The sequence below is a fragment of the Apis florea genome, unplaced genomic scaffold, assembly GCF_048593485.1.
Source record: "Apis florea isolate Af1SG1 unplaced genomic scaffold, ASM4859348v1 contig_1615_pilon, whole genome shotgun sequence".
NCBI lineage: Eukaryota > Metazoa > Arthropoda > Insecta > Hymenoptera > Apidae > Apis > Apis florea.
In genome coordinates this window covers 5,724,045-5,746,725 of record NW_028256416.1, presented here as the reverse complement: position 1 = coordinate 5,746,725, position 22,681 = coordinate 5,724,045, and the positions used below count along the sequence as shown (strand labels likewise).

Below are 22,681 nucleotides of genomic sequence, written 5' to 3'. Positions count from 1 at the left end.
TTCTACTTGGATGTGTTATAAAATATGAGTGGAGTACGTCGACCTTTTAGCTTTTACGTTTTGATAAGTATTACAATTAACTTGGGTATAAATCCTCACCAAATGATTTGCTTATAAGCTCATAAGCTTAGCAGCTATGCAGGGAAGGGGAGAAGGGTTACAAGGATAAAATGTGCCGTGGCCTTTTTAACCGGTTAATTTGGCTGGGATGCGGGAAATGCAGTCATAATTCTTTCAAGCATAAGAAAGTTTATTCTTGGACTCGGCAACATGAGTTAATGTCATCCCATTCGATGGGATGACAGGCTTTCAGTGCTATATATATTACAGCAACACAACTAATAGCTTTTTCAATATTTTCTTAAACATTTGTCATAACGACATTTTGTTTGAATACGATAATTATATGATTAAACGATTGCAAAAATTTACTTCCAAAATTTAATTCCCTTTAATGGCAAATTTTATTGCTTTATATGCAAGAAAATTTTTTATTGTAATGGATTAAATTAATAAGAACACTTTTGAAATATAATTTATCCCTGAACACGTTCGTCTTCGTAAAAAAAATTTACCTTCGAAAAGAAAAATCCAATAAATCCGCCTGCCTCATAATTTCCTAAAAGATTCAAGTCAAAAAAATCGAGCAAAAATCCATATGAATAAATTCCAACCTATTCGTAATAACTTTCACGTAACAAATCTTTTCTTCCCTTTTCAAGGAGAAAATATTTACGTTCCTAATTAAAACTGCTAAAACGTATCCAAAACGCGTCCAACGTTCTCGTAATTCTCGTGAAGTCGAATCGCGAAATCGACTTGAAATCATTGAAAAATATTCGCATAGCATAGAAACACACACGCACACGCACACAGGGCGAGTGAATATCGATCTAATTCTCGAGAGAGGTGAAAATCGAGGCTGACACGTATCAATCAAAAATCACCTGGTCGAAAAGTTGCGGCTCGGTCCATTTTCGGCGAATCGATCAAATCATTTTCGACGAGGAATCTTTTTTCGAGACCTTTTTTTCCCCCCAATTAATCGTTCTCGAGCGAGATCCTCGAAATCAACAAAATGTAGGGAACAACGCTTCCCCGTGTATCATCGGTATAGCGTAAAAGATTCATTTTCATTTGGTGATTTTAATTATAATCCGCCCAATTTGCAGGAATTAAAAGGAATATCGTTCACGCTGGGCAAATTAAATTCGTTTCGCGATTCGTTTCGCTATTTTAATGAGCTCGCCGAGTCTTTGTGAAAGCGGAAGTATATTGTTTCGTCAAATTATTGTTCGTGTTTCGTCGATTTGAATGTTCGAATAAATATTTTTTTCTTCTTTCTTTTTTTCATGTAATTCATTTTCTCGAATAATTATGATGATGGATAGGAAAGGAATTCTTTGGTTTTGCTTCTCTAATTGTGAATAATTTTTTTTTTTTTTTGGTGATTCGAATATTTAAATTTTTCCTTTTCACGAGTATTATACGTTTGCACTTTGTTTTCCAAGTAATTAGGAATGAATAAAGAGAAATTTTTGTTTTAAATATCGATCATTACGAACGTGCGTGTATTAAAATGAAGAAAGCATTTTATAAAACTGGGATTAATATAATTATTGAAAATTTATTTCCAATGAATTCGATAAATTAAACAAAACTCCAGCACTTTTGATTTATCCCGTTCTAGCAGAACGAGAAATTCTATTTCCTTTGGCATATTAAATGAAACTCTACGAAACTTCGTCAATTCGATTCATCGCGGTGGAACTTCCGATTCTGAAAAGAAAATCGTCGCAGAATTGTATAAATTAAAGGGAAACTTTAAGAAAATTCATCTTTAAAATCTACGAAATCAAATTGAACTCTACAAAGTATTCTAATTAAATTCAGAACGTGGGAAGAAAGATTTTTATTTTCGAAAGAGGATTCGTTTTTAAAGATACATTGAATAAAAGAAGTGGAAATTTGACACGTATGAATAATATCAATATCGTTAGTTAGATCGCTTGATTCTATTTTACATATTACATGTATAAATTTAACACAAATAATCTCATTTCTCCATATCTCTGTAATTTAATCAAGTCCAATTGAGCGTTTTTAATGATTCAACGATACCAATTACAGGGAGAAATTAAGAAAATTCATTTTCACAATCTAGGTCTTCGCTAATTCAATTTACTACGTGGAAATTTCCTTTTTTCCTGGAAAATTATCATGGAATTTTATAAATTAAATAAAGACGGAATATTACATTGATATCGCCAAAGTAAAAAAAAAGAAAATTAAAGCAGTTTAAATTAAATCAACGTTTTAAATTAAATCCCCTTACTTTCATTTTATATCACATTTTGCAACGTAAACAACACGAAATCTCCACTTTCCCAGAAATTCGTCAAAAAATATGATCAAAGATTACTTTAAAACTTTTTTCATAACCTGAAAAGTGATTAGATTAGCATTAGATTTACTACCTAATCTAGATCAAAATCTATTCAGAAAAATTAAAATCCATTACAAAATTACAGAAATAAAAGATAGAAATATGGAATCTCGTGGTTGTGACAATCGACTGAATTAAGAGAGTATCCTCGCGTCCTTGGCGGGATAAAAATTCCACAAGAGAAATCATCGCGAAAATCTCCCCCTCCCAGAAATTCAATGCCTCTTTCATCGTCCTCTTTCGTCTTGCGAACACGTATCACAAGGGAATTTCGGCCGCCTTAAATAGCGAGCGTCTATTAAAAATTTCCACGGTTTCTAACATCGTCCCCTTCTGCGCCAATACCCTTTTGTGTTCAGGCCTGTGAATTATTCCAACCGACGAGTCGACGAACGAAACAATTCGATCCGAGGGAAATATTTAATCGAGTCACGACACGTATACAAGCGTGAAACACGCGCCGAGGTCGTTTCGTTTGTATAATTTCAATATGGAAATATTAAATCGATCGAAACTCGTAAATCGAGTATCAAATATGTCCTCGTTTCGTATCAAAATACAGCGCGTATATAAATACATCGAGCCATTGTGAATTTTGGTTATTATTCCGCTGGCATTTAACGAAGCATAACCTGTTACTGAATGTGTTCGATAATACGATATAAGAGGTGGGTTCTTCGAGTGAAAGGGAAAATAATTTTGAAAGTTTTATTCGACGGAATTAAAAATTAATTCGTTCTGTTCGGTACGAAGAAAATTAATTTCTTTGAAATATAATTTTCTTCTAATTCGTTCGAATTGAAATGGAAACCTCCTTTTCGGAATATTTTCTTTCGAAATTTCTCTGATTTTCAATTAGAATAAAATTGGATAATTTCATGGAACGGATTCATCCCTTTCCGGAGGATACGATTTTAAAAATGATTTGTCAATTTGTCAGCAATTGTTTTAGAAAATAATTTATTTCATTTTGTGATTACGAAAAATAAAACGATCGATACACGTTGATGAAGAATGAAGAATTATGGAGAAGGCAAACGAGATTCTTTTAATCTTCAAATTGAACATTAACGACGAATTTATCAATAGCTCGAGCAAATCGAGTTACTCGACCGCATTTCCGATTTCAGTTTAATGGCCCTACAAATCTGATGATGTACGTATTATCCATCGCGATGGAGCCGTCTCCATTCACGATTATTAAACATGGAGACAATAAATCTTTCGAAATACTACTGAAACCATCCCATTTAATTTATTCTAATTCTTCGCCGATATCTTTTCTGAAAATTTCCTTTTCTGGAATTACAATAAATATTAAAAAAAAAAAAATGGAAGAATTGGAGAAACATTTTCTTCTGAATTTTTTCTTTTCAATCGTATTATTAAAAATCTTTTAAGGCCTACGTTAACATTTTCTTTTTCTAATTTTCTATCGTAGATAATTTTTTTTTTTTTTTTGTCTAATTTCAGGGACGACAGAAAAAAATTTAATGCATCTTTCGATGCGATATTCATATATTTCAATACGATATAATTTAAATGTACATCTCGTTGGAAAATAAAGGGAGAAATCGTTGGTGGAGGATTTTTTTCAACGCGGTGAAAAAATAATCGAGACGCTTAAGTGCGCAGGTGTATACGATTTTTAAAAAAGTGTCAATTAACGCCCGTTAAAATGGGACGTTCGTTCGTTCCTCAATTTCTTCCCTTTTCTTCTTTTCTTTCTTTTTCTTTTTTTTTTTTTTCGAATGAAAGAACACGTCGATCGATTCAATTCGAAAAATGTTACATCCATAAAATTCGGGACACAATTCGTAATTTACCGTTCTTCCACGAAAAATCTCGTGAATCTTGCGGAAACATTTAAAACGATTCGCTCGTTTTGGAAGTGGAAAGGTTTAATTGGTGTATTACAAGGATTCGAATCGCGTTAATTAAATTATTTGATTGTACGTTTTGAAATTTTTACTTTGAGAACAGACAGGTGAGAGATATTTGCGTAATTTAAACTGTATTTCTTTTAATCCTATAAACTCTTTATGCAAAAATTTATAAAAATACTTTAAACATAAATAAATAGACAGAATTACAATCGCATAATAAAAATTGGATAATAATTACACTCCATTTGGTGTAAAAATATAAATTAAAGGAGAATGAAAAATCGAAAGAAACAATAATTAAAAGTACTTCTTACAATTCCACTTTTCAACTTCTCCTTTTCGATAAGAAAAATCAGGGGGGGGGGGAAAGGAAATTCGTGCAAGAATTATAAAATTATTTGCAATTTTTATACAATAGATCTGTTTACTCCATTTCCAGAATCAATCTAAAAATTGAAATTTCTATCATTTCCGAGGGAGGAAAAAAAAATTAAAAAGAGGGTGAATCCCCCTCTCTATTCGTAGTATTCCTGGATGGCGAAAGATCGCGGCCCCGAAGCGATATTTATGATCTGAAACGGTGGAGAAGGACTGGTTGGAGATACACAACCCGTCAAGTCCCCGTAACTACATTGAAAAGCGGGATTTCACGCTCGTCGCTCAAACACCGACACACGGATACACAACGTAGCCGGCGATTCCGTTTTCTCTGCACAATTTGCACAATATCGCGTACGTCAGTGTCATTTGCATTCTCCTATTGCGTTCATCCTCGTCCCCCTGAGCCGTTTCGAAAAAAATGTCCGTGTCCAAAATTCGATATATCCGGCTGTGTGTGTGTGTGTGTGTGTGTGTGTATTTTTTTTCTCTCTCTTTTTTTTTTACCCTCGTTCGATCGGTGGAAATTCGAAAGATTCGATTAAAATTTTTTTCGTTTCGTTTCGTCGTGGTGGTATTTAATTTGCAAATGTCGCAGGGAGGAATTTTTTTCTTTTTTTTTAACGAACTTGAGTGTTACGATATAGTTTGTTGTGGCAAGTAGGAGGGAAAAGGGGAAGTTTAAGAGTTCAAGTATGGAGAAAAATTGGTTGGAAGCTAATTTTGAAAACGAAATGTTTCTTTTTGTAACTTTTTTTAAATTAACGCCGTGACGAAAATTAATTAAATTTGGTCCATATTTTAGAATTTCTTTTCTTTCCCCTCTTTTTACACCCTATAAATATTCTTTAGGTTTTTATTATTGTTTTATCGGCAATTCCCTCCACATTCCTCTCGATTCTATTTTATTGGAAATCGGTTGATGGTGGATTTTCCCGATTATTTTTCGTTTCATTTCCCATCAAGATAAACCAACGGTGGTGGGAAGCTTGATTATATTGAACTTGTTTCTCGAATATTTGTAGATTTAAATTAACTTCTGTAGAGGGTAAACAGCGGTTTACAGGAAATTTTTCCAAATCGTGTTAAAAAGATAAAACGAACTTTTATGATCGGTCGCTTTAATATTGTATACGTTTCGGATAAATGGGGAAAATTGCTTGTTGGTTAAACGTATGGTTATTTTAAAAAAGAAAGAAATAAAGCGAATTTTAAACCATATTTTTTTCTTTTTCGTTGGAAAATTTTGAGAAATTTTAATATCGAAATTATTACAGAAATAAATCGTATTTTTAAATAATTCCGTGATCGCTAAAAAAAATATCTGAAACGTATATTATTTTGTGCACGTTATTATATTATCAAATTTATCATTTATCTTGTCAAAATTAATTCCTTTTGTTGTTATTCCAGCTTATATAAATTTTTATTACTAATATTTTATATCAATTCTGAAATAGAGATGCATATAGATTAATCTCAACGCGTGAACATTTTTAATCTCGCGGATCAAAAACTTGTTCATCAATATCAAAAAATAGTTTAAATTTAAGCAATGGATCAATAAAAAGATTTTTTGGAAAAGTTTTTATAAAATAAAATATCTCGAGAAAAATGTCGGCAGGTGTCGAATAAAGTTATCGAAATTTTTAATTCTTTCCAATTCGAGAAAACTAATTTGACTTTGAAAAATCTTGGATATTTTTAAAACTTATCTTTTTTTTTTTTTTTTTTGGTTAGATATTCGTTTTATTCGAGGCAAAGGGAAAAGTTCGGTGAATATTGTTAGCGAGTTGGGTGCAATTACGAGCATTATGCTCCCTCTTGTTGTAAACTTCGCTCTCTCCCGACATACTAGTCACCCTAATGAGTGCTATGTGCTTAGGAATACGAATGCTTAAAGCTGTTACACCATTTTCATGTCGAGTGCTCATATTTATCAAATTGCAACGTGTGAATTCTACGAGAAGAGAAATTCGTATAATGATATTATTAAATCAACATCGATATTTTCAAAATTTTTACTCTCGATCCTTAACAAATTACTTATTTTTGGTTAAAAAAAAAACAAATAATCAATGCAAAAGATTTATTACAATATAAATATGTATCTTCTGCCATATATCGTAAACACGTAAAAGAAATCGTATCGTCAACTGAAATGTTATTTCTTAATTTTGAACAACGTTTAATTACAATGATTAATTATTTTACTGATTTTGCTTTTTCTCTTAAATTTTGTTTTTACGTAAAATTGCACAAATATCGAAAAATGCTGAATGGAATTCTTCGATATTGATTTTAGCTTACTTTTAAACCAGCTTTATTTTTGATGTATATAAAAAAATTTTTTTAAATTTCAAGAAAAAAAAAAAAAGAATCCCTGGTTTTGCCCTCTTGTTTTCAGGATAAATTTTTGAAAATTTGATAGCTAGAAGAATATATGACCAAAATTTTCGCAACCTATATTTTTTTTACAAATTAAAAAAGTTGTCATTGCAAAAATTAAAAATCTTTCCTCCGATTCAATGCGTACAGTGCGGAAAATGCACGCACATTTTCTTGGGGGAAGGATGATAGAGAAATCCAACTTCTTCGCGTGGTTATCTAACTTTTATTTGAGTTATTAGCTTCATCGAGGGTGAAACTTTGAACATATTCCCCCACGATAAACGTGGAACAAGATCTATTCAAAATACCATTGTTACTCAATGTGTCCGATGATGTTTCACGATAATACATTATAGACGAATGATTTTAAACGGAAATAATGCTCGACGAGCGAGATTTAAATTATTTAACGTGACATATTTATTCCCGTGTTTTAATCTGTCATCTTTGATGATTGTATTCCTTTCAACATCTCATATTTATTTAAAATTATCAAATTGTTCCCAAAATGAGGAATTGAAATTTTCATACATCTCGTCGATTTAAAAAATTTCACGATTTATTTCTCGAAAAGGAAAGAAAATAAAAAATCGATAAAAATATTTAATTGAAATTTTCAATTGCGTGGATGAACCAATCGATTCGAAGGAAACGGACGGATAAATAATACACGACTATCCACAGAGATAGTATCCCACGTTCCTCCACGTTCTTTTCCACGGCAATCACGAAATGGCGTTTTTTCTTCTTCCTTTTTTTTTTTTTTTTGCCGAAAGACACGCAAATGACTCCGGTTTTGATACGATCCGCAAGAAAAACGAATCCACACGCGACACTCGAATCCCTGTGCACTCGGCTGTTCCAATAACAACCATAATTCCAGACTTTCTGCCGTGTCGAGCGAATTTTTCCCCGAGTTTTTTTTTTTTGCGCGCAGCTCACCTTTGTCTTCCCGGGAATAATCCATGAAAGTGGAATCGAAAATTTCCGATTCGAAAATCCGCCTCGGAGGGAACGAAAGTTTTCCCCCCTTCCCTCGAATATTCTTCCAACTCTAGTTCAATTAATCGTGAAAAAGAAATATACGTAGAATTGTATTGCAATTACGAAAATAAAATTTACTCTTTTGGAAAGAGAGAATAAGAAATGTTGCAAAATGAAGTATTTAAAAAATTGATAATCAATTGCTGTGAGTTACTTAATCGAAAAATTCCTAAAATTTCCTTTTTTTACAAATTGAAAGAAAAACTAATCCAAACTGTCACTACTTACACTCCCACGATACGAAAACGAAATGAAACTTTTACTCGACTATTCATCGAAGAGGCAAGGAGCACGAAGTACTTTCGATTTCACGGATTCGAAGGCACGGATGTCAACTGGAGAGATGGCCTAATTGGGCGGTCGGATCCATCACCGGGCGAGGAAGGAGCAATCCTCGTGTGACAATCCCCGTTTCCGTCGGCGGAAGTTTGGCCCGAAACCGCCGGAATTCGAGCTGTAAATATAGTTTGGTGGGAGTGACAGGGCGCGAACGACAGCAGAAATTCGATTTTGGAATCTGCGGAGGTGTTCCGCAGGAATGTAACGACGACAAAGCGTGGAAACCACGCGTGCCATCTCGGCAATATAGCTAGGGGGCCGATAAATGGACGGCTTTATGGTGGCGGTAATTTATGGGACGAGTCGAGAGCAGGTTTGAGTAATCGAGAGGGCAAGCTAAGTTCGAGTTTTAAGTTATTTTTGGATGGTTTGTTTATTGATTAGCTAATCCATCGTATGTGGATCGAACGAGAGATTTGTATTTGAAAAATTTTGAAAGGTTTGAAGAAGAGTTAAACGAATTCTCAAATTAATTTAACAAGAAGGCAAGAAAATCAGTCAGGATCCTTAGGTCTTTAAACTTGTTAAGCCCTCTTCGAGGTTGAGCCGGCGTATACATTGGCGTAGAAAGAAACTTTCACGGCCAGTTTAATTTTCAAGGAAACTCGAGAGAACATGTGCTAGCCCGAGGATACATAACCGAAGAGAAACAATTTTTCGAAAGAATTATTAGAGTAGAGATGGAAAGAGAGGGATTGTAAAAATTTAATCGTAGAAATATATCTTTTTTTTTCTGCGTCGAGGAATGAAATATTTCGAAATAGAAGAAAATGACAATTAAATTGTGCAAATGATGAGTGGAATGATTATTTTGTAGCCTTGACTTTAAAAAGAAAAAAAAAAAAGGGAAAATATGCACGTAGTATAAAATATTCAAATAAAGAAAACAGTGGAAAACTGAAGGATACTCTTATTTTTAATTGTGATTAAAATTGTAAATAAAAAAAATGAAGAAAGTTTTTTTCAGAACAACAGGGAATTGAAAATTCCCTTGTATAACTTTATTCAAACAAAAGAGAAATACATCAGGTATCGAATACCCAAATAAAGAAACTTTCGCAATTTCTAAAGATGCATCCACAAGTTGCGAAAAAGCGAATCGATATTAAATCGAGAACACACGATAGTTCCAAAACGAAAAGATTTTACAAAGAAAAGTTGAAACCTATCCTCAGAACTTCAAGATTCCAATAGGTTATAAAAAATTCAATTTCCAGCCCGCCATCTTGCAAAACTAATCCAAAGGTATCCAACCTCAAAAAAGTACAAAATGCAGCAAAACAAAATGCCAAAGAATAGGAAAATTCCTTTCCTCCTCTAAAAAAAAAAAAAAAAAAAAAAAAAAAGAATCTGAAAAGAGATTCATTCGTCGTGAAAATTCGATCTCTAAACGGGAATTTCCACAAACGGAACGCAATCAAGGCGGTCCAGGTTATCCATTATTGCCGACAGAGGGACACTCTTAACCCGCTTAACAAATTCTTCGCCTCGAGATATCCTTTTTTACTTGCCTTTTCGTCCATCGTTCACGCATTGTCTCCGCCATCATCGCCAGATACCCGATCGCGTAATCAGCGCGTCGACGAACCAGACAATGCGATCCTTCTCTCTCCCTTTCCCTCGTCCTCTTTGTCTCTTTCCACACGCTTTCTTTTTCTCCCTTCTCCGCTATTTTTTTTATCGACAGAGGGGAAAAAAGGCTGACGTCCCACGTGAATTCCGTTGGTTACGTTCCCATTTAATCATCGGGATCGATGATTTCCTTTGGGGAGGAGGAGGAGGAGGAGGAGGAGGAGGAGGAGGAGGAGGAGGAGGAGGAGGAGGAGGATCAATCGAACGTTTTTCGCGCCAAATGTACACGTTTCATATTCTTATGGATCGTTTCTTTTTTATTTGGATCGTGGAGAATCGTCCAAGGAGGACTTTTATCGAGGAGCGAACCGTCGATGGCCTATTTTTATTTCCGCAATTTCGGCGCTTTGGGTGACGAGGGGTGAGAGATGTGTCATGTTGGTCAAGTGTGACTTACTTCTTTTCGTGTGTGTGTGTATCTCTTTTTTCGAGAGAAGGAAAGAAGAGAGAAAATTGGGCGAATTTTCGATGATCGAGGAGTTTGTGTTACAACAAACATTCGGCAAATTGTAAGGATTTTCGAGAAAAAAGAAAGGAAAAGGGAATATTTGAGAGGTAAATATTTCTCTATTTAGCAGAGATTTGATTTTTGAAAGAAAAACGAGGCATATAAAATGATAAAGATCCTCGACGAAATATAACTATAAACAATATAAGAACTCGAATTAAAAATATTAATTAATCCGCTGAATTTATTTCGATCCAGGAGCTCCATTAATTCATCGAGCCTGACCCCGCTTGTCATCGCCATTACCATTCTCCATTATCCTTTTCCTCAATCACTTCCTCCAACGAACCCATTAACCACGCCTCCCACCAACCCAAATGGCCATTAACATTATTCAACGCGATTAAAATTAACTTCCCCACCCATTATTTCACTTCCCAAAATATTCACTGTTTCGGCGAGCATCCTCCCCCCTCGGAACTATCGAATTTCGCGGGAAATTCGAACGAGAAGCTCGCATTCGCGCCGCTCAAACATGGAAATGCTTTTTCCTGCCCCCGAATATATCGACGAGATTATAAATCGTCGCAACACTTCGAACGGATCCATTTTCGATTCATTATTTCAACGAAATACACGGAATGAGAAAACTCGGTTCTAGATGAATGCTGTGCCGAGATTTCTCACCGATTTCTGACCGAGGAATTGAGCCATTAGGAAGGGTGATCCGTGGATTTCTGCAGCGTTACGTTTCGCATAAAATGCAGGTACAAGTGGAAATTTTTTATTCCTGGAATTGAAGGGATATTTTAATATAAGGCGTGTGCCTTGGTCACGAAGGATTAATGAAATGAAAAAGAGTAATATGATATAAATAAGACGTTGTTGGTGAAGTAGCGAATGAGACAAACAGTATTGTATTGAGAGTAGAAATGAGGAAGATGGACAAGAAGGTAAGAAGGGGAGAGTTGGCGACCAGACAAATGGAATAAGATAATCGTGAGTCGTCAAGTGGAGTGAGGAAAACATTGGCATTGAGGCTCGAGATAATTATGGCTGAAAAAGTAGAAAAAAAAAAAAATTAACGGCGTTGTGAATCGCGCGAAAATCGTTTTTCATTTTTTCGTCGATAGATTTACTTGTTTAATAATTTAGAAAATTTTCGTATCTATCGAATAGTGAAGTTTGTTGAAATGAAAGAAAATATGGAAATTAAGAGGTTCGTTAAGAATTATTAAAAATTAGCTTCAACCGATTATTCAATTATATTTCTTCGCACTTCTACGATTTATGGTAAGAATATAGGCAAGAAGAGTGCTCGAGAAATCGAGCAATCCAGATGTGGTTGACGACTCGAGAAGATGCGCAAAGACCTTGGACTCGACGTTATATTCTTTCGAAGAATAGAAATTTATTCTTAGAGAACTGGCGTAGAATCGAAGAAACGATGTTTAAAGTCTTTGGATCGAATTTATTGGCACGAACAAAATATTTTTTACAGAATCTTCTCCTCGAATCTAATTTCTATCAAATTTCAATTATAAATTTGCAAAACAATCGTGAAAATTATGAATTCCATTCATTTACAAAAAAAGAAAAATTGAAAGGAAAAAATTCTCTCTATAACTCAATGTTATCCAAACTCTCTGTCATCAGTAAAAATTTCAAAGTAAAATTTTCCACGAAGAAAAAATTCTCTCGAGCGATATTCAAAAAAGAAAAACTCTCCTAAAATTAAAATTTCTTTACGCAACGAAATAACCAAAATATTCGATCGAAAAAGAAGAGAAGAAGAAACTGAGAAAACGAATGTAACACTCGTCGAATCAGACAAAACCCACTTGCCAATCTCGACGCTCAATTACAACGATTCTTGCACGAGACACGCGTATACTTTACGACTGTTAGACGTCTTTCATCGGACGAAAATCCTCCGCGAAACGATTCCGTAATTAAGGCGGGCGGTTCAACGTTATTAAAATGGGCGAAAAGGGGTGTACAGTGGATCAGAGGTGCTGTCTTTAGAAATTCTCGTGTCCTCGACAAGTTTGGCCGCTCGTTACGAGCCGAGCCATTAACCCGCACGTCTTTGAAAAGAAATCCTTCACTCGGTTTCTTCCTTTCCTTTCGGGGGCTTTCCCCGAAAATTTTAAAGCCGACCACTCATTAGATTTCTTCTTAGACTTCTTTAACCTTTTCTCTTCCCCTTTCTTCTTCTTCTCGCCTCCCCCGATTCTGATTCTCGGTTCGAAGATGGCGGAGTGGAACTATTTTGCAGAATAGTTTCGAATAATTGTGGTCGTGGAGGTGTGAAAGAAGATTTGGCGGAGAGATTCTGGTCGAGATTCTGGTGCGGTAGGGGTACGTTTTACGAGACGACGGTTTAACGAGTAGCGGGAACTCGTTGCTGTTGGCGGTGTATATCGTTTAATTGTAAATTGTGGGGAATTTTATTAGGGGATAAATGAAGTTCGAAATGGAATGCAGATTGGTGCTAATGAACGTGTGTGAACTAGGTTCCTGGGATTTCGAAAACTGTTGTTGATAATAATTTAACGTTTTTGTGTTTCACAACGATTGAATCTCTATTTTTAATTAATAATTCGAATCGCTTTAGCAATAAAAATATTGTCGGGGTCATATCAATAATAAATAAATTTAGATATACCTTTACTTACGATACGAATTTACAACTCAAAAAAATAAATTATTACTCGCGATAAAAAAAAATATATAAATATTTTATTTCATAAAATTTCCATAGCACGAAAATAATCCAAAAAAAAAAAAAAAAGTATTGAATGCAATACGCGTGACTCATCCTCTCCCCTTTCCTCCCTAAAAAATCTCAAATAATCCCCCTTCGCCTAATTATTCCATCCCCGTCTCACCAACCCCACCCCACGTCATTAAGAGTGCAAACCAACGGCACGGAATCTCAGGAACATCAGCAGCAACGTCCACCCTCCCTCCTCCCCCTCCTAATGGGACGATGCGACGTCCCGGAAGCGCGAAAAGGCGCGGAAGACAAAGAGACTCCTCTCTCTCTTTATCTCTCTCTCTCTTTCTCGGCTCTCGAAAGAAGGGGCGAAAGAAAGAGGAGGAAGAAAAGCGTCCTCCTCCTCCTCCTCCGTCGTTTTTTCATCCGCCAACTTCTCGAGGTGGCGAGAAAGAAACGAGCAAAGTATCCTCCGCTTAACGCAGAGTCAACTCAGTCGCGGTTTCTTAACGAGAAAGGAGGGGTCGAATATGGAGAGAGATGGGGAAAGGCTGGGGGAGAAAGAGAGATAGGAGGGGGGAGGGGAGGAAGTTGGCCGAGAGACAGACGGCCTATTCATCGAGCAACTGCACCCCGGCCTGCGTTTCGCGATATTAAAGGGCGCCACGGGTCGACCTGTATCGGCGCCCGTCGCGACGCCGGCGTCGTGGATACACGCGCCGTGAACCTGGCGTGTACACCGGGTGTCCGCGAAGTTTGAACAATTCTCAGGATTTATGCGTGCGTGCGTTTAGGGGAGAATATTGGAACGAGAAGAGAAATGATAGAAGGATTCGAGTTCGTTTCTACTTCTCGAATAAAAGAAGTCATATCGTTCATAATTTGAACAGTTAATTTAATTTTACCGATCGATGAAAATTGAAATTGAATCTTCCAAAATTCGCCATGCTTTACGCGCATCCTTTTAGATACGACTGATAGTAAAAAGCTCTAAGTAATATATATTTGTGATGATATATCGTTACAAAATTAGAACGAGATATTTTTCGTGTTATATTTTAAATCTTGATTGAACTGCTTTTGTTGTTTCATCGTAGAGCATTCTTCCAAAATCTGGAATCAATGAAAAAGGAAAGTGGAAAAACGAGTGTATTGGAAACAATACATATAACTTTCGAACAAATTAGAAATTTAACGATGCGATGTGCTTGTGACAGAATTTTATTCGTTCTCTAAAGATTTTACACCCTGTATATAGGCTTATCTAGCGAATATCTCCACCCTTCGTAGCTAATAAAACATTTTATTTCCAGGGTTAACTGTAGATTTGCTCGTATGACGACTATTACAAAGGGAAAACGGCAATTCTTGAAAGCAATATAAAATGAAAATAGAAATACATTCGTAGAAAATAAAACAAAAATGTGGTTGATAGAGTGTCGTGGGTGAGGGAGTTGAGAGGGTAAAATTGAAAAAGGGAGAGAATTTGTAAAGGATTTTGGGAAATATATATTATAGAGGAGATTTTTGCAATTTTATCGATTGGATTAGTTGATTTATTAGATGATTGGTAGTGATGGGTTTAAACTGCGCAAAATTACTATAGAAATTTATCGCTCTACTCGAATAATGAGATTCAGGAATTTGCAATTTAATTGCAAATTTAATGTATTTACAGTTAATTTATAATGACAGGAAGTTTGGTATTTGACTATTTGCATAAATTCCACGAATCCAATCGTGCTAGCGTGGATACCGCAGTGGAAACGCAGTTCATTGTGGAAATGATCGTTTACAATCGAGATTTACAATCGTTTGAAAACTTTTTCGTTAATTTGCAACGTAATAAACCTTTATAGAAGAAATATTATAGTGATATAATCGTTGCAGAACGTCAATATCGATTCATTGGAAAGTTGTTCTCGAAAGGATTTCGAGTTTCTGTAATTTTGGTGATTGGACGTTTGATGCATGGAATGGTTATTGGTAGTGATGAGTTTTTTCACGTGGTATAAATTCATTGGAAGTTTCGTATACGAATAAATAGTACACTGCTGGTATATCGGTGTTGAAGAGAAATATTGAAAATTCGGTATCGACATTGTTTGATCGTTGTAAAATTTATATATTGTTTTCAAATTTAGAAATCAAAAAAAATATATACATTCGTAATTTTAACGATTGAAAAATGGCTGTTGGTTGGTTTGGAATAGATATATATATATATATTTATAGAATTTCTATGAATAAATTGTATACGTATCGCTAATAATAAGGCATTGTAAAGGAGGTATCGAAGGATCCAAAGCAGCGTAGTTATGTGTGAGACAGTCATAACAATTGAAATACTTGCATATATGTAAAAACGGTATTAAAGCTATTGTCGTTCTTCGACACACTGTTTCTTTCTTTTTTTCGTGACATCGTTGAAAATAAAGAAAGAACATGCGTTTTGACAATGGAAAAGTATCGGCCAAATTTCTCCGATGAAAAATATTCCAAGCTTTTAATTATTTAACGAGAGAGCGAGATGGAAGTGAATTAAAACGAAAATACTGTGAATATGTCAAAAATAAAAAAAAAAAAACACGCGTAAAAAAATAATTGAATAAATGGAAGAAGTTAATGAAAGAGGAATTAAATTTATTATACATTAAATGCGTGCAATTAAATTAGAAATATGAATAAGACAATTGTTGCAATTAGTAATAGAATAATTTTTTTCGCAAAAGTCTTGTCGAACTTGATAAATTCTTGATAGATATTACGCCAAGAAATTGCACGAAAATATAATTTCGTCGCAGCATGAGTCTGACTACAAACGATTCATTTCCCTTTACAGTGGTTAGAGTCAGTTACTTGTACGTATTCTGTCGTTTCTAAAATACGTATGTACGTTATTCCGAGAATCGTTATTGAATCAGAGAGTTTATAAAATTTGGTATAAAAGCATCGTGTCGAAGTTTCAACGTTTACACGAACATTTGCTGGCATAAAAATGATTTTCTTTTTTTTTTTTTTCGCATCGCGAAAACAACTTTTTTCATCGGCGAAATTTCGAAAGTAGAAAGAACAATCGATTGCGAATGGGAAACGAAATGGAACAAAAGGAAAGTTGAATTTTTTTTTTTTTTCAAATTTAACCATCAGAATTATAATTAATTTAAAGAAAAATATAAACGAATCGAATAAACTTTTGAATAAATTTAATGATAAAAAGATATAAATATAGATATAAATATTTTGTGAATGATTTTAAAAAAAATCAGATCGACTATTTTGATTAAAAATAAGAATAAACGACGAGTTTTCTTACTTTCAGTATAAATAAAATTAAGTATAAAATTTACTTTTTCGATGCGAAATCGTATTTTTGAGTAGAAACCAGGCCGAAAATCAACAATGAAAGCTCGGGAATATCGTCGAAAATGGAATGAAAAATTGCATTCGATATTTGCTCGAGACGAAACTCGAGTCAATGGAACGAATAATGGTCAAGGGAAAAAAGAGCTATAATCGATTGGCGAGAGGTCAAAGATGAAGGATGAGCGACAAAGCTAATTAAGCTCGGCGACGCGAGAGTTAATCTTTAAAAGAGGGGGGCCAAAAAATTTCTACAAAAATGCGAGAATAGTTTGATTTAAATTCGACTTTCTTTAACTTCCTTTGATTATTAAAATATATTTCATAAATCGAAATACGAATACGATGATTTCAACAAATTTCTGAATCTACGAATTGATCAGATTGGAGATATTTGAAGTAATAATTGATACTTTTTAGTAAATAAATTTGTATAAATTTACTTTGATTCGGATACTTAAAAAATTTGTTGGAAGAAAATCGACTTGATGATTACAAGGTGATTAAACATCGTAATGTCATTTGTCAGTTAGGTATTTGTCCCTTGAACATTAAAAAGTTTCGACCAGGTTCTAAACTTGAATTATAGATGGGAAAACTTAAAGAGGATTGATAAAATTTACGACACGTTTGTCAGGGAACTTAGCTTTTTGACGTAAGACAGAAATATCCAAGTTAAGCCTCGAGGCTTAAGAAGAGGCTTCCTCCACTCCATCAGGATTATGCAGGAGGGGCGTCAAAATGATTTAAAAGTTGATTATTCAGTATCGAATTTGTGAATTGAAACGTTCTTCCTCTTTCAAATTTGTTTTCGACAATATATTCACGATATAATCTTAATTATATCCAATACTTGACCGCATGAATCCATCTTTATTTTTCTCTCGTTCGAGAATCCTTTCACGCCAGATTAAAGTTCGTTCTGTTTAAACATAACCTCAAAAATAAATCTTAAAGTTCCGATCTCCCTTCATTTTTTCCCCTCCATTTATCCTCGCGTCGAGACGAAATTCTCTCACCAAACAGCCACGATTCAAACGGTTCAACACTCTTCTCGAAACATAACCTCGAATAAATCTTAAGATTAAACTTCTGAACGCGAGTAACGGTGTACATCATCGTTTTTCTCTCGTTTATAATATCTCGTCCACGGCATGAATATTCAAAAGACGAGTGGTCACGTACGTATGCATACGACGTATCTATATAATACAAATAACTAGAACTGAAATAGAATTGTCCCTGTTACACACCATATTACACACACCGTCTGCATATGCATAATAATATGTGCAGCCGTGAAACGGCGCCGCCATTGTTTCTGCCGGAATAATGGGGTGGCCATTGAGCGCAGGATAAATAAATAAATCCTTGGCAAACGCGCGAATTCATTAAATCGCCACGGCGATCGTGGTTCGACCGCGAGTCGAGAACAAAGCGTGAAAAGGCGCGCAAGCGCGATAAGTCGCGTGTCCTCGACGTTTACCATCGTGATCAATGGTTCCTCCCCCCATTGAATTGGCGAATGTCGAATTCGATTCTTCCACGAGAGTAAAATTTCAGAGATATTTCAGTTCATCGAACGCGTGCAAAGAAAGATTTGTCTTGGAAAATCTATCGATCGACATGTTATTTATTCGTTCTAAATTACGTCCTCGATTTTGGCAGAGTTCTTGATTATGTTAATCTCATATTTTTTTTCTCCGTTGTTCGATCTGATTCAAGAAAATTTCGAAATTTGAATCATACTCGTCATTTGACGCGAGAATTCGCGCGGTTTCTCGATTAGAGGAATATTGTATTCGCCTGGCACGCGAATCTTGTAGATCTTGTATTGTAGTCGAGAGTTTCTTGGAAATCATCCTGATTCCGTGGCGTCGTTAAAATTGCACGTGAAATTTACGCAAAACCACGCAGACCCTTCCCCATCAAGAGTTTCCAACGAAACTCTCAAAGAAAATTCAAGAAACGAAGATTAATTTGATCATTGCGCTTTTAAAATTTCAAGAAAAACGATATTCTCTCGATATGCTATTTAAATAAGCATCGATGATATTTTCAACATCACGGACGAAATTGCACGGATACAATAATTTTAATTTCGTTCCGTGTGATCAAATAAATGATACGCGTATTTCTACTGTTTCATCGCGTCCATGATGAATTATCGATATGGCCTCATGAAATTCGATCTTTGATCCACAATCCCGGATATTTATTTATCATTATTATCGTCGCGCATTTGTTATTATTTCGATACCATACCTATTGATGATTAATTTGTGTGTCGAGCATAAACGAAATGCAAGCAGAAGGGGTGACATTCTTTCTCTGGAATATCGTAATTCCTGTTTGGTCGAGTAACGGAGATATTATTACGATCGATTTCTAGGCGAGGATATAATACTCCCTGGGCGAAGTTCGAGAGAATATCAGCCCGAGATGAAGCTTGTTTAAGGAGATAATACTTTTATGGAGTGAATTCTTTTCCTATTCGCGGTATGGATGCACGAGGTGATTGTCGATATTGTAATGACTTTGTGTAACATCATTTTTGCAAAAGAGATTTCATTCATTGCTCGTTTCGAGGAATACGTTTCTTCTTTTGTTATTTGTTTTTTTTTTTTTTTTTTTAGATGTTTTGATCACTTTTGTAACGTAATTTATATGTGTAATATATATAAATTTTCTATCTTTACGAAGAATTTAATGGAAAATAATTAAGCAGAAGATTGGAAGATTGAGGATAGGATAATGGAAGGTATAAAATTAAAATTAATTATAGAATAAGATTGTAATTTTTTTAATAATCAGAATATTATCAGAATTCGATACAATTAAAACGATTCTATTCTTTTTTCTTGAAGTGTATTATCGATAATGGATAATTTTATCGATATGCAAAATGCAACGCAAGAACTTTCATTTTGAGGAATAATGATAATGGAGTGCTTATTCAATTTGACTGCATTATCTACTTCTACTATCTTTTAACAGTTTTCCATCAAGAATGTTCAATCTCCAAAGATTATTATATTTTCCATACTTTCAATTATCATTTCATCCCATATTTTAGCAAAATTGTGCGAATCAAAAGATCATACGTATACAGGTCGAAAATCGAACATTTTCGACAAAACTTTTTTTTCCACCCCTCGATATTCAAAATTTTCTTCTTTTATTTTTACAAAATTTTATTGTTTGTTATTTCGAAAATCCACTCTAAAAAAATTGCCAAAATAAAATCCCTAGCCGTTCGAATATACCCATCCACGAGCGTTCTCATTCTCCCTACGAATTCATTTCGCAAATAACCGTGAATAACACGACCAAGTTCCATAACTCCATAAATCCTTGGTCGATCTTAATCAACGATCGCGAGAATCTTTCCATCGCTATTGATGCAAACGTTACACCTACCTGTGCATCGACGGTGTTCTCTTTAGCCTCGTTGCGTGGACACGTGCGCCGATCAGGATATCGATGTGACGATACTCGTACGCCGTGTTACGCACGTACCAACTGCACCGTTTCCGGGTCGAGGAACCCGATTTATCGAGGGCGCCGCTTCTTCTGCAACCATGCAAATCCTCCGGATTAGATGTGTTCTTCTTTAAATCTTTGAGCTCGTTCGTTTCCTGTTTCTATTTTTATTAACGAACGAAATATTTTAAAATGTACACCGAGTTTTACTGATCTCTCTTCTGAGATTTTTAATTATTTCGAATCTGCGTGAGTGAATTATCTGGATTTGAATTGTTGTATCTTTTTTCTTTCTTCCTTTTTTTTTTTTTTTCAACGAATGATTCAGATTAGATTTTGAAATTTTGGAACGATTATTTGATGGTGAATATTGAAATTGGAGATTACTCTTGAGACTTTGCGTGAATTTATATGTTGGAATTGTTATGTTTTTATACAAATGATTCGATTGGATTTTGGCGAAATATTAAAATCGAGTCTCTGGGAATCGAACTCTCCTGAGATTTTACGCGAATTGTCTAGATTTGAATTATATATTTATTTTTGTAGGTTTCAATATTGATTTTCTATTGAATTTACTATTTTATTATTCTATCGATTACCTTGATTTGAAATTGACGATGCCTATTTCTTGTGATTAATCACCGCATACATTATTTAAATTGAAATTATCATTCCATTAGGCAGATTACTCGCTCCTCTCCGAATTATTTACGAATTATTTTTCCTTTTTTTCATTTTATTTTATAATATATCGATTTCGAAATTTTCATAAAATTTAACTGCGTTATAATTATTCGATTATAATGCATAGAATTTAAATTATTATTTTGCTGCTCTATTATTCGATCAAGAAAATATTCAAGATAAGTGACATTTCCTTATGAAATATTTATATATTTATAAATTTTTGGAAAATTTCTTTTAAATGAAAAAAGAAGAAGACTAAAATAAAATTGTTTACAATCTATTTTTCTTCATTCACAAATTATCGTAATCAGAACGATTGCTTTATTGAAATTAAAAAAAATTCAAATATAATTCTATTCCAATTATGTTTAATTTGAATCATTCTTCCCGATCAATAAATAAAATTTATTAAAAACAAAAAAATAAGAGATAAAATATAAAATCTGTAATTAATCGAAAGAATTTCTCTTTCATTTTATTGGAAATCTCTTCCTTCATACAGATCACGATCGAATTAATTAAAATTGTACTGTATCATCCATCTTTAAGTATATATCCATTAAAAACAGGAAAGGGGAAGAAATCTCTTCCTCCTCGATCCAATCCAATCCACCCAGATACTCTTTAATCTCCCATCGATAACGTGAATCGAAACGATTCTTTCCCCGTTCAAACCTCATCGATCACTCTCGAACAACAGATCCCAAATAAATAAATAATCTTTCAAATAAAATTGTCCTTGTTTAAAGCAAATCCTCGCCCTTACTATTCCCTCCTCCTCCTCCTCCCCCGCTCTCAGATTCCTCCCTCAAACTAGCTCGTTCCTACTAGGGGCGTACCTATATATCCTAAACTTCGTTCAACTTTCATCCCCCATGTCCAACAGGAAACAAAGAAAAAGCAAGGAACAAAAACTGCGCCAAACTCCTTCTCCCAAGACCCTTACCCCAAGAATCTCTCCTCTTATCCTCCTCCAGTCTTCAATGCTCCCCCTCCTCGACAATGGACACTGCAAAAGAGTGGTGCGCACAAAGGGAACAGCCAATGCACCAACTCTTTCCCACCATAGAGAAAAATATCAACCCTTAAACCCGTTCTCGTTCGTTCACCTTCCTCTACTCGAGGTGCAAGCACATCCGGAGAATCCTTTAAACGTCACCTTTAAAACCAGACAATCACTACTTCCTTCCATCCATCTAGGCAATCCCTCCTCTTCTTTGATTCCAATCCAAACCCCTTTTCGCGCAACAAACAAGTCCGAAAACCGGTTGTCGATTATGACCACCCCCAAAGAAACACTTCCTTCTCCTCGCCTTTCATATACGAGGTTCCAACACCACTGTGGCCCCCTCCCCCGTGTCCAAAGTGTCAATTCTTTGAATTATAGATAGAGGGGCCGCCCAACGAGAGGAGGAGCATAGGTAACCACCGGCCGGCCGGTGTTCTCCTCGTGGATTCTAACTTGTGGCTCGGCGGGCGAGACAGGGAGAGCGCGAGAGAGGGAGCGTGACAGAGGATGGACTCTCTCCCTCGCCGGGTGGCAGCCAGGTCACCGACCGTGATCGTCCTCGCTCCGACCGAACTGTATCTATCGGCGGCGCGCTCGCGACTGGGATCCAGGATCTCGGATGAGAGGCGAGCTCTCGAGAACAGGCGCGCATGCGCCGTTTCTCCGTCCTGCTCTACCGGCCCTCACCCCACCGCTCTCGCTCCTCCCCACTACCTTTCCCTCTCGCGCCCACGTTGCTGCTTGCTGTCTCGCGTCCTCGTCTGTTGCGTGGGTGACGGTGATAACCGCGTCTCTCCCTCTCGCAGCCGGTTTACGCAGCTCGCGCCTGCCCTGCCCTGGTCTCCTGCCACGC

The 22,681-nt window shown here is 35.4% G+C and overlaps 1 long non-coding RNA gene across 1 annotated transcript; it reads right to left on the bottom strand.

Annotated features, from left to right (window-relative positions):
• Nucleotides 1–14,157: 14,157 nt before the first annotated feature.
• Nucleotides 14,158–22,430, bottom strand: LOC147658855 (uncharacterized). The gene is made up of 3 exons (XR_015290731.1): nucleotides 21,766–22,430; nucleotides 20,067–20,219; nucleotides 14,158–14,396 (listed from the first exon to the last, which is right to left on the bottom strand). It is a non-coding gene; the product is annotated as an uncharacterized LOC147658855 (long non-coding RNA).
• Nucleotides 22,431–22,681: the final 251 nt, after the last annotated feature.